This window comes from Megalops cyprinoides, chromosome 12 (genome assembly GCF_013368585.1).
Source record: "Megalops cyprinoides isolate fMegCyp1 chromosome 12, fMegCyp1.pri, whole genome shotgun sequence".
Taxonomy (NCBI): domain Eukaryota; kingdom Metazoa; phylum Chordata; class Actinopteri; order Elopiformes; family Megalopidae; genus Megalops; species Megalops cyprinoides.
The window spans coordinates 10,034,836-10,052,505 of record NC_050594.1 but is presented as its reverse complement, the minus strand read 5'-3'; positions in this window follow the sequence as shown (position 1 = coordinate 10,052,505).

Here is a 17,670-nt window from a genome sequence, read left to right as displayed (position 1 = left end):
GAATAAAATTAAAATTGTTTGGGGCTAGGTACGTACCGCAATGACAACCAGCCAAAACCTTGGGAAGTGATGAACGTCTTACGGCTCCTGCAAAGTAATAAGACAATATGGGGTGAAATACACCGAGGTACTAGACCGAAGACACAATCAGGTTATAACACTCAGCATCAGCGCAGACATCAGTGTGACTCACACAGGGGAACGGCAGCCGGATTCCACTCTGTTGTGACAATTCCCTCCCCTTTTGTGAAACATTTTGCCCTTGTGTTTTTCTCAGAATGACTCCATCCTTTTTGAACCAATCGCTGCGTGGCATGGTGCACCTCCTTTGAAAAGGACCAGCAGCAACCTGTCAGACAATGACAAACACTGATCAGTATCCAGTTAACAGCTCCGTCAAACCTAATTAATTAAGAGCTGGGCTGAGATGAAATAGAGGCATAGACGGGGTGCCTGCCTGCTGCAGCTTGGCTCGGGGAAACAGCGTGACGGGCATCTGCAGCACTGCGCGTCGGAGATGAGTGACACAGCACCACGCGCTCAGTCCGCACACCCACGCTGGACTCCGTCTGGGTCCCCTTAATTATCACCCCCAAGATTACTTCCTCTAAGCCGCTGGCATATGTTTTAGGGATTTAAATCTTGTGTCTGAAAGCTGACTGTTTGTGTCTGTTCTGCCTGTCTTCCTGTTTTCTCTTGGTCTTCAATTTAAGTGCCACCCCCCCCCCCGGCAAACACACACACACACACACACGCAGAGCCCTTTTCCAAGAATCTTTCCTTCGCCCTGACGAGAATTCGACTGAGCACCTCCCCCCCCCCCCCAATATGCAGCACGCTAAGCACTAAGTGCTCCCTCCACATGTAATGCAACATGACACCATGCATTCAGTTCTGCATTACAACGGGCCGCCGTACATGGTAATCTAATGCACGCTCTTGTGCTGCACTCTCAGGGAAAATGCGTACAGTCGACACATGGAGCACTGGCAAGCCAGCGGCCCGGGTCGCCATGACAAGAGTCGTGGCAGTGACCATGACGAGCGTATGAAAGCCTCTTCAGACGAACCTTCCCCTAATAGATGGGATACGAAGCTCTCAACTGGGGTTTTACTCTGTCTTTTATTTCCTGCACAACACTCGCAAATTACCCTCGTGCAAGGGATATAGGGAACATATACAGTCATGGAGGTCTTCTGTCTCAGAGGCATTTGTGCTGACAGCAGTTCTTGCTGTGAATTTTTTTTTTTTTTTTGTTGGAAAATCTGAAGATGAGGACGGGTATCTGTTATTGACTACAAACAGATTGAACCAAATCCCATCTGATCACAGAAAAACCTGCAGCAACAAGAAAAACAAACAGTTTAATCACTGACGTTTACAGCATGATTATATGTAAATACACAGGCGTGATTAAACATATGGGCATGTTAATGTAAGTATACAACCAATATGTGAAATTAATGAATGTGTCAAAAAGCTGACACCATTAAAGGAAGTGGTGCGTGTTCGCACACATGGACGCACTTTCCAACGTGTTGCAGGAGCAGGATGTGTTGCGGAGCATGCACTCGTTCCATCAAAAGAAGTCCGAGCTTCTTTTGAAGTGACAGAATGCTGTAGTCAGCACGACCCGATGGCGACTCTTGCAGCAGACGGAAAAAAAACTCAAACTCCGGCGGGCGCTGCCAGTCTGTGAGTGCACTGCCCCTTGAAGGCTCAGTGTCTGTGTGATTGATCCGTTCATTAGCGTTTCGCCAGCGCTTTGCCAATGTTCTGCCAGCGCTCTGTCAACGTTGTGCCAGCTTTCTGTCAGCGTTCCAGCAGCATTATGTCTGCAGCGGAGGGAACTTTCTCTGCTCTGCTCTTCGGCTTTGGCAGGTCACCCTGGGGAAGTCTATGAGAAGAGTGAAAAGGTTTAGCTGCGCTTATGAATCTCGAAATGACTTTTACTAAGCGTTTTCCACTGTGAAGCTGAAACCTGGCAGGCAAAAGTTGAATCTGAAACTGGCTGACCCTGGCATTGATTTCCCATTTTCCCATTATTGCATTACCTGCAATCAGAGATGCTGCACATGACGTTACCCTGAAATCTGGCATCTGCCCAGATCGAGATGACTGCCTGGACTACCCCTGCAGTCCGAGGCTGATGTTCTCTCCACTTTAGGTTTGTCTGCTGATGCTGATGGAAGCAATGTAATTACTGTCTTCAGCTCACTTGTACGGTGGAAAGGAAACTGTAATATAAAACCAGCTCGAACCTAGACTAAACCAGACTGTCCAGCGCTGTACTGGGAAAGCGGTATAATGAGCCAGCCCGATTCCAGCTCTACAGTGAAAAAGGGGTACATTGACCCAGCATGGTTCCGGCTCTACAGCAGAGAACAGGTATAATGAGCCAGCCTGGTTCCAGCATTTGACTGGACTTTCCAACACTCTTTATCTTACTCCTTCAGTTTTTTTTTTTTCCCAGCAAATCTAAATAATTTTCTGTGTTCCCACTCTCTTTTCCAGAGAAAAACTAGGTGCAGTTTAATTTGGTGGTGTTAAACCTTGTCATCTCAAGTGACAAATGGGATTTTATCAGACATGGCGGGCGAAATGAAAGCCGCTGTGTTTGACCAGCGAGCGTCACCTCCCACTGACTCCTGTGGAGCGGCCTCGTCTCCTCTTATTCCATTTCGCATCGAGCCAATTACTGAAATGGATTACCCTGTGTGGGAGGGGGGATGCTCCAGGGGGCGGGGGCAGTGTGACTTGTTTCGGCGTAATTTAATGTAACCCAGGGAAACCATCACAACTACATGAGCTCCCGAAGTCAAGGCGTCAGTGTCTCCCAGCTTTAATCAAAAGTGACATCACTGATAGCCAGGCAAAACGTTTCAGTGCCTGGGGATGTTGGTATTGTGTTTTTTTTTTTTTTGTGAATCCAGGGTGCCTCACAGAGGTTACTCTTTTTACACATTGCCCAGTTTTGATGGCTGGACATCAAAAACGGATCACATTTAGAACTTTTATCAGAGTGGTTGATTCAATGATTCAACCAGAAATCGAACCTGCAACCTTTTCTGCCACAGGGAGGATGTGAGTGGCAGAAAGGTAGTGGAGCTGTGTAATGTGGGGTTATAGAAAGGGAGCGCTGGCTGCCGCGGATGAACACAGATCTCTGGGGCCTCGTCACTCACTCGAATCACCGCAGCACCGGGCGTGTTGGACTCAATCCTGGTTAGTCACGCCCCATTCTTCACATCTGTCACTTTGTCTGGTGGCAGCACATACAGTATATTGAATTTAATAAACAGGTATCAAGCCCTGTGTTTGCTACTTTCTCTGAGACTAGGAGGGTACAATTAGTAGTAGTAGATTTCACTGCTGTCTGAGTTGCTACCTATGGATCGTCTGTCTTCAGCCACATTGATATTCATAATGAGAGAGCAAATCAAATCACTCTTTGCTGTGAGAATGGCACAGATGAAATTTCCAGTGTTAAGGAAACGGAGTGGAATATCTGTCCAGCAAGTAGGCTATCTGTGGAGGCTGTCACCTTGAATCTGTTGTCTGTGGAGTCTACTGAATGAATCTGATCAAAGAGTGGGAGAGGGGTTGGGTTAGAAGTGGGGCAGCCTCAACCTTCGCGATCACCACGGTGATAAATATGTTGTGGTTCTCAGTGGAGCCCGGGCCACGTGCATGGGTAATAGCCCATGACAGGGTCATCACCTCCTATATCCCAGTGTGGGATTACAGTATACTCCATCACACTGGTCTCACAGTCACTGACGGTTTACGGTGGATGTAATCACACACAATGGCCCTTGAGTAACATTCAAACCCATAAAAGTGTTCTGCTGGAAGAATGCATCTGGAAAACAACAGCAAACATTTCCTTCCTGGCTAGCATCTGATTCTTCTCTGACAGATCGGGCTCTTCTCTCTGAGCTACAGGGTAGATAAGCGAGATCTGATTTGCTGATCGATCGCAGAGACATTGGTTTATTGACCCCGCAGAGTATGAATGTCACCTTGAATGAAAGTCTTGTGTTCATCAAACCCGGCAGTTTTTTTTTTAAAAAACTGCTATTGTATGCTAATCATCCGCCGGAGGACACCAAATTAGCCCAGACCACCCACTCAGAAATGTAAAATTCGCTGTGCTCTCTCCCCTCTACAGCTGAATTCGATTCAGCAGTCTCACACCCACACAATAAAAAACCAGCAGGAGACGCAGAATAATGGACTCCTGTTGAAACACGATTACCGCAGATGGGCCTCCTTAAATTTTGGGTTTGTATGCACTCTGAGTGCTTTTCCCCCACCCCCCCCCCCCCCACCGCCCTATTTTAAGACGTGTGCAGGTCCTTTGTCTGTGTGCTCATTGTACTCTCAGCCCCTGCTCTGATTGTGCTCAGCTCTGCTGGAGTGAAAGTCTAAGGAACGGGTCTGAGAGACAGCACAGAGTATACCCAGGTGACACCTGACACACCCTTTCTTTGCCGTTGGGGATGCTTTATGTATTGTTTGTGTGTGTGTGTGTTTGTGCATGGGATATATATGTGTGTGTGTGTGTGTCTGTGTGTGTGTGTGTGTGTGTGTGTGTGTGTGTGTGTGTGTGTGTGTGTGTGCGTGTGTGTACGCGCCTGTGTGTGTGTGTGTGTGTGTGTGTGTGTGTGTGTGTGTGTGTGTGTGTGTGTGTGTGTGTCTGTGTGTGTCTGTGTGTGTGTGTGTGTGTGTGTGTGACAGAATGATTTGTGGTGGTTGTACCTCAGTTTGTCACCTGCGCTGTGGACTGAGCTGAGAGGCACTGCCGTGACCACCACCCCCCCTTACCCCTGCAGCACTCCACTCTCCTCTGAGCGAGGTCTTTCACTCGGTGAGCTCTTTCACTGAGCAAACCACAGCTGGACTGGGTGGCTGTGGGAGGCAGTGGCCAAGGTGACCCAGGTTAATTTCCCAGCCATTGCCGTTGTACCCTTGACTCGGGCACTGCTGCTGTATCCTTGGGCAAGGTACTTAACCCAGAATTGCCTCAGTAAATATCCAGCTGTATAAATGGATAACATGTAAAAACTGTAACCTATGTAAAGTCACTCTGGATAGGAGTCTCTGCTAAATGGCAATACTGTGTAATGTATTGTAATGTAACACCCTCCTGAATGAGGGCAGCTTCCAAGAAAATAACTGATGATGGAGACAAAGTCAGACTGACTGTTAACCACAGTTTATTGCGAGGAAAATCTTCAAAACTCAAAGATCTACCTCTGATACAACCCTGTTGGGTGTCTGTACAGCAAGACAGCCAGCCAATCGCGTTTCAGCATTATTTATTCCCTCCCAGGGTGGACTGAAGGATCCCCTGCAGGGCTTGTGCAGGACACGGGGATGCGAGAGGAACGTGCTATCCCGTGACTTTCAGACACGAGGCCGCAGACAAAACAAAAACAGCAGCAAGAGTCTCCCCGGCCGCAAGGCCCTGTGCTATTTCCAGCGCGTATGCACAGCGGCTGAACTCTGAATGCTCTCCGCACACAAAAAGACTTCCTGCCTCATCTTTGGAAACAGAGGCTTCCCCCCAGAGAGCCCAGGTCTGACAGAGGGCTGCTCTTTTGCTATATAAGGAGGAGGTGGGGTGACGCCAGCTTCCAGGGCGGCTTCTGCTGTGGTGAAGTGGTTAGGAAGTCGGGCTTGTAACCTAGAGGTCACTGAGTGGGTTCCCAGCTGGGAACGCTGCTCCAGAGAGCTTGACCTGAATTGCTTCAGCGAATATTCATATCTATAAATGGATAATTTGACAGTTGTGAGCTCTGAAAGTGGGCCTGGAAAAGGGTGAAATGAAAAAAACTGAAATGAACAGGAAGTCTGTTGCTACATTATGGGAGCAGGGATACAAAAAAAGATTGTGGCTGGAGGAAACGGTGTCACAACTTCTGAGCAGAAAGTCAGCAGTTCACTGCTCACAAAAGTTGCTAGGGATACAAATTTAATGATTACATTTTTGAGAGGATTGACTAAGTGAGTGACAGTTGGGTGAGTGAGAGAGTGAATGTGTGAGTGAATGTGTGAGAGTTAAAGTGAATGAGTAAATGTAAGTGAGTGTGTGTGTTAGTGAGGGATATGGATGTCTCTGAAGTTGCCTCCTCCAGGTGCATGCGGAAAAGGCTGCCATATTCCCCCAGTGACGGAGGGGGTTTTTCACAAACCGCATGGCCTTGACTGGGCAGCTGAGTTCAGCCACAGTGATGCTGACAGAGTCGGCTCAGCATAAAACTCTGAAAGGATTTCATCTCGCAGACAGCTGTCTGAAACACCGAGAACATGCTCCACCCTCCACTTCTCTCAGTCACACATGCCACATAACACAATCACACATATAGACACTCTCAAAATACAACCACACAAATACACACACACACACACACACACACACATGCTCCACCCTCCACTTCTCTTAGTCACACACACCACATAACACAATCACACATATAGACACTCTCAAAATACAACCACACAGACACACAAATACACACACACACACACACACACACAGACACACACACACACACACACACACACACACACACACACACACACACACACACACACATACACCACATACACACACCACATAGGCATACATACACATTTACACAAAACACACACGCATGCACACACACACCACATAAACACACAAATGCACATACACAAAAACACATTCCCTACCCCCTTCTTGTTCTCTCTCTCAATGAACTCTGGCCCATTCATTAAGATCTGTCCATGCTAATGAACAATGATTGTTCATTAACACAAAAGACAATAGTAACAGTTCCAATAGCAATAACCGAAATGAAAACAATGGTTGCTAGGCTGTAACGTAAATGTTTTATTTAATTAAACAGGACTAAAGTGTGCTCTCTCTCCCTCTCTCTGTGATTCTCTCTCTCTTGCTCCCTCTCTCTGTCTTTTCTCTTTTTCATTTTGTCAGGAAGTTTTCTTCTTCACCAGATCAATTTCAGAACCAGCATCATTGTTTCCACCAAATATCCTTTATCTCCAGGAGAACACTTTGTGTGGCAGTGTTCAGTCAAGGCCAAAGACTTCTGCCCTGGATTGATTTATTAAAAAAAGAGGGTTTTAAAAGGAAAAAAAAATCCCCTCCTTCTTGTCTCTCTCCTTCTCTCCTTCCCTCCTTCTCTCTCCCTCTCTCCTTCCGTCTCTCTCTCTCTCTCCTTGTGCTGATTGCTGGGCGGGGCTCCAAAACACTGGGCAGCATTGATGGAGTTTGTGCAGCAGCTGGAGGGGTGTTACCATGGAGACAGCAACACAGCCGGCAAAGCAGGACCGATGTGGGAGCTTTGGGGTTTTTAACCGGTCAGTCCCGTCACACAGGCTCCAGTGGCTCGGACGTTTATGAACGCGACACGCTGTCTCTCTCCCTCTCCCGGGGGTCCGCACGCTGGATAATTCACAAACGGACCTGCTTCTGAATTTTTTATTGCGGTTACGTAAGCTTCGGAGAGCTTGCTCCTTCTGACAGGCACATCCAAAAAGTAATAATGAGGGAGAGTGCTGCTCTACGGAGGCAGAGATGGCAAATGGAGAGCGGCGACTGAATTTCCAAATCATTTACAAACAAATTGGGCCCAAGTTGCTCAAATTTAGAAACCGCACCCAAATTGACACAGGCCTCTGAGCTGATAATTTCACTGTACAAGGTTTATCAACTGACTAACCTAAGCAGACACAGAAATACTCCACATCCTTTGAGATGACCCATGCTGATATGAGCGGGACACCCGTAGATCAGAACCTGCGTCTGGAGGTGGACCCACAATGCATCTGTGCATCACCGTGCTGACTGGTCAATTCAGTCCATCAAATCACCCCCCCAAGCCCCCCCTTCCCCCTAACTCTATCCCCTGACACAACCACGCCCACCCGGCATTTTTCAACATGTCAATATAAATCACATCCCACTGCGTGTTATGCGCCTCACCCTGTTAAAATCTCCACATGCGTGCGTTTCCTCTGATCGAGGGTCAATGCCGCCCCGCTAACTGCCCCATTCATCTGAGACCCCCTGCTAATGACGAGTGAGAGAGAGAATTGCCTGGGACTGGGAGCATTTCTCGTGCTTCCTCTCAGTTCTCACAGACTGCTCTGACAGCTGCCTTACTGATTAAACCCTCCACACAGGTTGTAGATAAACTTATCTGTAACGATCTATAATATCTACGAATACCCAACTTAGCTCCACCCTCTCCTAATGACCTCAGAAACCATGCCACCAATACCCAACTTAGCCCCACCCTCTCCTAACGACCTCACAAGCTGCCCCACCAATACCTAATTTAGCTCCGCTATCTAGATGAAATCTGCATCACCAAGACATTTCATGTCATGTCAGTCCTGGGAGATTCCTCCAGCAGCTGCACCGGAGAGAGTGAGTGCCTAACCCTGGCCTCTCTGCTCCCTGTGAGCGCGACCCCTAAGATCCGCACGCTGTCCGGAATGAATAATTCAGAGCTCCTTCCTCCTGTCTTGCTGCAGGCATGACAGCTGGCTCCCGCCTGACCTCTCTGTCAAACCTACTGATCTGCTGACGCGGCTGTGAGAGGCCCTCTCCCCATCACGGCCCTCATGTCTGTGCACCTTCGGGTGTGTGCTCTGCAGGTGCACACAGGTGGGCCCCGGCAACAGAGGCCAGTGCTCAGAGTGCTCACCCACCTCACCACGCTGACCAATACACAAGGGCGGGGATGCTGATTGGAGGAAGCTGAGTCCTGTTGTCTGACAGACAGCCTGAGTTTCACCTCACTGCTATAATTTTAATGCAGTTTGAGTCATACATTAATTGTAAGTTTTTCTGGAAACAATTAGCCATTTTTAAACAAGAGAAAGGTTTATTCACACATGCTTGGTGTGTGTGGCAGGTGGAGAACAGTTGATTTCGCAATGCTTGGCGTGTCCAGCCAAACGCTTTCCCTGGCTTTTATTTTTCTCATCTGACCACACCCCCGTGGTAACTGACAGCGTGGGAAAGGCCGTTTGGAGTAAAAGGAAGTTGTCATTACATCACAGGCAGCTGCTAATCATGTCGCTGTGTTCTGCCTCGCATCCATCCTCATGAGACCCATGCTGAATGATATAAAAAATCTGTTTAAATGCCAGCGACAGTGTTCTGTGATACATTCATAATCCTGCTGAGAGTCACATCCAGTGATGTCATCCATTCCTAATGTAATAGTCACAAACACAGGCTTAGCTATTAAAACACAAAGGCGCCGTGCTCAACTGCATTAAAAATTCTTATGATCAAAGGGTAGGGTCTGGGTAGCAACTTATATTAAGTCCCCATTCATTAATGATGTTTAATTAATACATTAAAAGAACATTAAAAGTATGCTGAGGTTGTTAACCAGAACTGAGTGTTTTGCAGTGCTTGTCCTATTGTAGACTCTGCTCATGCCTTATAAAAGATTAATGAATGCTCAATAGGCATCAATTAATGATATGAAGCATGGCTCGACATGGTTTTCAGTGCCTATTGAAAGTGTGTGACTTGTATTTTTGGACAGACACCAGGAAAATATCTTTTATTCATATGTTAATACAAAATGTTATCATTTTTGGACATACTATCTTATAAGGGTGCTGTTCATTGCATTAAAAAATCAGTTCGATAAACAATTGTATTTCTGTTATTTTGTGTCTCATTTTTTTTTTCTGACATCATATCACATCATGACATCGAGGTTTTTAGTAGTATTTTTCCAATATTCAAAGGAAATTAATGGAAACAATTCACGTTGTCAAGAGCAGTGGAGTCATTTTTCCTTATAATGCGGAAATGATTTTTAAAATGTAAAACTTGCACTTTCTTATTTTAATAAATTCTTGCCTGTGACATGTGTTCTGGAGATGAAGTTTTCTTGGCAGTGAATGTACGCAGTGATCAATAGCAGCAGGAGAGTTATGGTTACCTCTTGGGTTTCCCAGTCAATATGCCCCCTTTGCCTGGACCGATGGCAGCTGTTGTGGTTTTCAATTACCAGGATCCATCCCTCACGCTCACATCCTTTCTTTGCCTGCAGAATAAGAGTGTTCAAGCCATGAGAGAATGGACCCGCTCCTCAGGCTGACCAGCACGATCTGGTAATGCTCAGGGACGACAATGATGATGATCAGTATGTATTGGTCATGGTCAGGGAATATGACCAGCATTATCTGGATAGGTTCAGGGATGATTCCAAAATCAACATGATTATAGACAAAAGATGGCATGACTCAGTTAGGGCCAGGTAACATGGCCGACATCACCTAGTCATTACATTACTTGACACTGTTGTCATTTAGCGGACGCTCTTATCCAGAGCAACTTACATAGGTCACAGTTTTTACATATGATCCATTTTTACAGTTGGATATTTACTGAGGTAGCTCTGGGTTAAGAACCTTGCCCAAGGGTACAACAGCAGTGGCCCAGCGGGGAATCGAGCTAGCAATCTTTTGGTTACGAGCGCTGCTCCTTAGCCACCACACTACACAGCCGCCTTAAGGTCAAGCAAGACACTGTGAATTAAACTTGCTATTGGTGGGCGTCCCAAACAGCTCAGTCAGTTAGGAGAGCTAGCTGCAAGTGCAAGCTGAGCTCTATGGGTCCAAGGCAATGTTCAAGCTCAGCCATATCGTCTGCTGACAGCAACTGGGAGCACACAGAAATGGAACAAATTGGCCTCATTCTGCCAGAGACCGGGGGACTAGGTTGGCCAGAGCTTTCATGGCTGAACTCAGGCACACCGTGAGTTGTTCGGGTGCCTGTGAGTTACTCAGTTGATGTACCTATCATCAGGGAGATGTACCTGTCGTCCTTTTGGAATGTGTTTGGGCCTGAGGCACTTTCACTAGTGTGAAAAATAATTGCAGTTGGTGTGCATTATGTATCAGCAGATTGTATTCACTATGCCCAGCGTTCTTTCATGACAGCAGACATTGCCACAGTGAGACAAACCTAATTTACAATAGATGATTACAAAACATTTGCTGAAGAAGTGGAAAAAGTACAAAAAAACTCTTCAACTTTATATTGATATGATAGCTGGTGAGGTCTTCAGGAGAGAGTGGAACTAAATTTGGTATTGGTGGAGCAGATTGAGAGGTCATGAGAAGAGGGTGGAGCTAAACTTTGTATTGGTGGGGCAGCTTTTGAGGTCGTCAGGAGCAATGGCAAAGACCTTCAACACACTGATCCTAACAGCCTAATCGGATAAGAGCACTCTCTGCCACTGTTGACTGTAAGTTCACCTCTTTAATGCAAAAAGGTACAGGACATCACACAGACTGTCACATACTCACACATTTTACATCATGCAGATGACCAGAGATACTACATAAGCAGATGCCACCTTCTAGCAAGCCATGTGTTCAAATATCATGATCTTTTTTTCCCACGGTAAATGTCAGTCTGTGATCATTCACGGAGATGTGCACCATCCACACTGCACTGCCCACTGCCGAGGGAATTTTCTTTTTGTGACTCCTGGGAACATGTGCACAGCAATGGCATTAGACTGAGTACTATGAAAATAAGAGTCCAACAGCGCCCCCTGCTTTTTACACATCAATAGTACATGTCATCTTATCCACTGCTGCACAGTTCAGGTTAGGAACAGGAAAAACTAACATTTTGTCCATTTGTTTTTAAATATATGTGTCAGTGCTTCCTCTTACAGAGAAAAATCACCTCTCCAGAGGGGATCCTCCAGTATCCTCTTCACAGGAGCAATGATGTACAGCAATTTCTCAGTCCAGTCAGATATGAGTGCACCACAAATAGGCCTAGGGGTGGGAGTAAACCTTCATGATCCCCATAATCTGCAGACCTATGTTGTGCTGTCAGTCACTGACCTATGAGGACCAATCAAAAGACTTCATTCCTGCCAGCCAATATGATTGGTTCAAATCAGTGAGTCACTGACAATGCATCATGGCCCTCGCCTTACCTCCCTATCACTAGACCTATGCAGAATTGTTCTGAGGAATATAACCAGCTGCACCCACATATCTGAAAATGAAATGGATTCTGAGCTATTGCCTAAGGTTTTTTTTTTTTTCATAACCCCAAACCGAGAGAGTTCATATTCTGTATTCATTACAGGAAAAAATGCATTACCATAGCAACCCGGCTGTTCCGCCACTGATTAGCGATGTGGCTCTCAGAGGAGAGGAGGGAAATTGCAGAAGCTGTCCGTCACTCTGCCTGAGTCATAAGCTCGTCAGTGAGTCAGGAAGCAAAATACAGCCGGATGAAGACAACAATCAGACAAACTGAAAAGTAGGCAGCCTCTTCATCCAGGTCTCTCGCAACAGCTCTCAGCACATCCGACACTCCCTGCATTGCTCACACATTTTAACAAGGAGCACTTCAAAGAGCTTCAAATAGCACGCATAAAGCCTTCATAATGCTGGTCCTCTTAATTGATAAAGTGTTCATGAGCAGCTGAAGTGCTTTATGACAGTAATCATAAAGTAATATATGTAACAACATTTTATCAAAAGAAACATAACCAAGCATGTGATAAGATATGGTTTATCAATCTACGTCACCTATCACAGAGCACAATTGTAACTATTTTAGGAAGTGGTTACATCATGCTTATGAAAGTGTTACGTATGTGTTATGAAGTGCTTATGAAGATAGATTTAACATAAACAGTACCCTCTTTATCCTCAGCTAACCATTTTTCTGCTTGTTGCTTCATAACTCAATAGCTGTCAGTGACTGTGTCCCAAATTATAGCCTTGCATATTGTGGAGGACTCCTATAAGTATGTATGGCTGTCATGTATGTTCATACATTGTAGTAAGGATCGAACAGTACTGTTCAACTTGTTTGGGTGCCATGTTGCAATTGCCAGAAAAAGAAGGATGCATTTGGCTCTGCAGTTTCCAGGAAGTGCTTCAATAGCAGATGAATAATCCAGGTTTTCAGTGCTAGTTTTACAATGACCGGCACAGCCCTTGTTAACAATAACAGAGCATAGTTCAAGTGATGAAATGACTGTTGCTGTGGTAACGCCTGGTTACCTCCAGTACGGTAGCTATTTATTAGGGATGCAAAGCCATATGTTAGGCAGGAAAAAAAAACAACACTGAATCAGGATATGCAACTTTCAACAAAACATCTCACAACATCATTGTCCCCAAAAGGGAACAATCTCTGATTTCTGATATGATAGAACAAGAATAACATTGCCAAAAACCACATGATTGCAATGTTATTATTGCTGTTCGTTACCACTGTATTTTCTAAGGAAACCCTTCTGCTTTGTGGTGAAAGGCAGAGAATTGAAGTTTTCCTGTATTTCTTGGTTGATTTGTGCCCCCCTGTGGACAGTACATAAACTGCAGATATATTTATTAGTGAGATGGATTCCATTACAATGGGCACAGAGGGACGCTTCCTTATTAAATTAATAAGCAAACATTCTTTCATAATTGTTTATTCATTTTACTGTTCCCCTCAGTAGTAATATTACATGTAAACCTAATACAAGACAGAAAAAATATTTCCCTTTCACTAATATGTTCTAATTTAAAAACAAACCAAAATGATGTTGTATTTATATTTATTCATTTATCAGATGGTCTTACCCAGAGTGACTTTAAAAAAAGCAAAAGCAGGAATAAATAATGATGTACTAATAAAGCTGCGGGAACAATGAAGCAAACAGAACACAACCAAGCGTGTCCTGCACACACGTCTGTCCTGCACACAGTACTGTGCTAGCAAGCTCTGCCAGAAATAAGTACATAAATATTGCAAGCGGCCTCTTGATTCTGTTGTTCATTATATTGCTGAAATGACTGAACATAATAAATTACTTCATTTATAACGGAACAATAATGATTATTTAATGATGTTGGTATAATGAACTAAGGGTATTTGACTTTTTTTCTAACTTGTTTTAAATTTTTATGGATTGCTCCTGGTAATTATGCACAAAGTCCCAGGAGGTACCCATTACAGCAAGCCCTGGGCAAAACGGAGGCAATGATGTAACAACACCTTGCTGCACCTCTGTGAAGTAATAATTGTGACAGAAAATAATTGCACATAAAGCATTCCTACTGGTGGAAGCATGAGCTCAATCCAAACTTGGTGAATATAAGCGGCAGACTGTTGAGATAGTTACGTTTGCTTTTATGACAGAGACCTATAAACAGACAGGCGGTGAAATTCAACCACACCACAGATTTTGTAGGTCCTAGTGATGTTTTTAATCCTTAATTAATTCACCAGGACTGTAAACATTCGAACAGGGGTTGATTGATAAAATACACATGGTTTGGGGGCTCCAGAGTGGCTCAGTTAGCTCCACGGCCAAGCCCAAGGCTCGAGCTGTGTCATTTGCCAGCAATCATCTGGGAGTCCACAGCAGTGGAATATTGGCTTTGTTCTGTTGGGGTAAGGTGGATATTTGTCAGCCAAAGTTCCCATGTCACATTGCACTTGGCACCCCTGCAGCTTCACAGGTGCCTTTGAGTTGCTCATATGATGTTTAGTAGGTGACTTTCCTCCACTCTGCATCCATTCCATCCTACTGATGCAATATGGAAACTGTAGTTGTCTGAAGTAGTCATTGTCGGTGTGCTCATGTATCAAAGAATTGCATTCACTGCGCCCACTGTGGTGAGACGAATGAAATGTACAGCTGGTAGTTCCAAAGATAGGGGTCAAAAGGGGAAGAAATTCATAAAAACGCATAGTTTGAAAGCTAAAAAGAGAGGAGCACTTGCACCTGAAAGGACAGAGGTTGGGACAATGACCTACCTTTACTGATTTATAATATTTGTGAAGTGTCGAAGCTTAGGTAAACAATACTAAAGCAACAACTGCAATACCAGCCTCCTGACTACCTCCTCAGGACACAGGCCTCTGGCAGAGGTGTGTTCTTTTGTTTCAGAAAATGCTGTGTTGGAAGACTGAAAACAAAGAGGAAATAAAGCCTTTCCGTATTAGTTTCTTTATCTGACAGCCTGGATTAGTGAACCCGATAGGGCCGATTGAAACTGATGTGGTTGGACCCCATATTTGAACACAGCAAAATATGCTTGCATTCGACCAATGAGGGAGATGTACCTATAAAATCCCTTTGATGAATAACACCTTGCCGCTAATTGAAAATTTCACATCTGTCAGGAAAGTAAATGGCCTTTCTGTCATTTTTCAAAATGTTTTTTTATTTCATAGCAACGTATGAGCAGAGGCTGTAAAACTGGGGGGGTAATAAAACTGTATTCTTTTTGTGGTTTCAAAGTGTCTTTATATTTCTGGGACTTTTTGGGCACTGACTGGAAATTTACTGAAGGGCTTTTATGTATTCTCTGTACTACCTCATGAGTTCCCAAAAATCTACTTCTTTAGTGTTTTCTGTTTTTTCCTGAGGATGACTGAATGTTTTGGTGCATTCTCTTATTGCTCTTTCAACAGATATGCTGGCATCATTATGGAAGTTAAGGGAAATGCATTTTTTCTGGGTAAAAGAAACAAGTATCCTCCTTTCATGTAGACTAGATCAGAAATGGTTATTGGATTGGTCCCAAATAATGGTTCTTAGATTGACTGATGTTTATATAAGGGTGTGAACTATTTTATCACCAAGCTGTCTTAGCCATAGCCTGCTTATCATTTAAGATCCTGACTGTTGTTGGTTTCAACTTTTGTTGTTGGTTTCAACTTCTCCAATCCTTTTGATTAAATTTCTTTGCTCGTTGTTGAACCTGGGTCTTACGATCTATCGGGCGGCAGTGTAGCATAGTGGTTAAGGAGCAGGACTCGTAACCGAAAGGTTGCCAGTTCGATCCCCGCTGGGACACTGCTGCTGTACCCTTGGGCAAGGTACTTAACCCACAGTTGCCTCAGTAAATATCCAGCTGTATAAATGGATAACTTTGTAAAGAACTGTAACCTATGTAAGTTGCTTTGGATAAAAGCGTCTGCTAAATGAATAAATGTAAATGTAAACATGTTGAGACGAAAGTCTTCTAGATGTTGGTGAAGCACAGTGGAGATGGTCAGCAGCACTGCCTGTCAGCGATACCAGTCTAGAAAGAGCTCAGATAATTCATACAGCATTTTAGATACTGTGACAAATTACCGACCTCTAAAAACCTATTCATTCCATATCTTGTGCATCAGTTCAAATGACTGAAAACTGAATGCTGTTTTATTAAATTGGCAGGCAATGGATACAACAAGGCAGTCAGACTTGTGGTCTACATATAAGCTCAACACAGACAGCATGTGTGCAAAGTAGGACAGATCAAGTGTAGGCAAGGAAAAGTCTAGAGGTATGAGCACCCAATGACCTATCCTTCCCTTGTTACCCTGTAGTCTCAGAAGAAGAAAGAACTGGCATTCATTAGACCTACTACCTTAGCTGTTTAGTTATACTCGACTGAGTAATCATTTGAGTTTTTCCTCATCATTCATACAACAGTGAAATATGACAGAAAATGCACAAAATGATGGTGTTTAGCTTTCACCAAAGGCTGTCCATTTATAACTATGGCATCACACAGAGGCAAAACATCTGCTAGATATGCAATTTGCTATTTATAATGCCTCTGAATTGGACAATATCTTTTCCTACATCAAATGGTCTTAAATCAGTAGTACATATTCATTCATATCAAGGCTTCATTTACTCTCTTCTTTACTTTCTTATCTGATGCACGAATTGAGGTACATTTTCTGCGAAAGTTTCTTAGCATCTATTTCAGTGTATTTACCATTACTGATAATGCTATGCTTAAACCAATGGTGTGTTTGAATTAGAACATATTAAACACCATTAGCTAACTATTCACTTCTGGCTATATTTGTACTAATGCAGTCCTCTCTCTTTAGCTTTCCGGCTGTAGGTATCTGAAATAAGTCTCTCCCTAATACCTCTTCTTCTACTGCACTTGTGCTGCACATTCTTCTGTGTTGTACTTTAAAAAAAACTCTCCTGGCAGTAAGTACAATTTATAACCAGTAACATTATCCTCAACACATGTATTTGAAGGCTTAAAACAGTGAAGTCCACGTCTTTTACTTTTGTAATGAGCTGATGCAGAAGCTGAGAAGCAGTTCAACTGCCATTCGCAGCTTGAGTGTCTTTCAGGATAACTGAAAAAAAAAAAACAATAGAAGTTTGCTGGGCATGACAAGAGGCAGTACACTCAAAAATGAGCTACTTATGGATGGGTATAGTTGGATATTCATTTTAATTATCTCAGATCTGTGTTTGCAAACTCCACTACATCATAACTGACATCTTCATATAGTAGACCTTTGCCAAGATAAAACTGAAACTGCTGACTAGAGAAACTGTATTTCTCCTGAAAAACCCAGGTGGTTTCATGCCAAAGGAAGCGGTAGGTGACGCTCCTGCCTCAACCCCTCCCCTCCCCTCCCCCAGGCCCCGCTGTGATTGGGGTGTGGCACCTGTGCCGTCTTCCTCTGTCCTGTGGTGCTTCTTCTCACCAGTGGTGCAACAGTAAATAGTTGGCTTTAGCTTTTCCACAGTTTGTGTCATCTTTGAACTTGAACTCAAGGTTTCAAGAAACAAACTAAAAATAGCAACTGAAGTTTACAAAAGTCTTTGAGGGGTTGGTCTAATGTCTTAT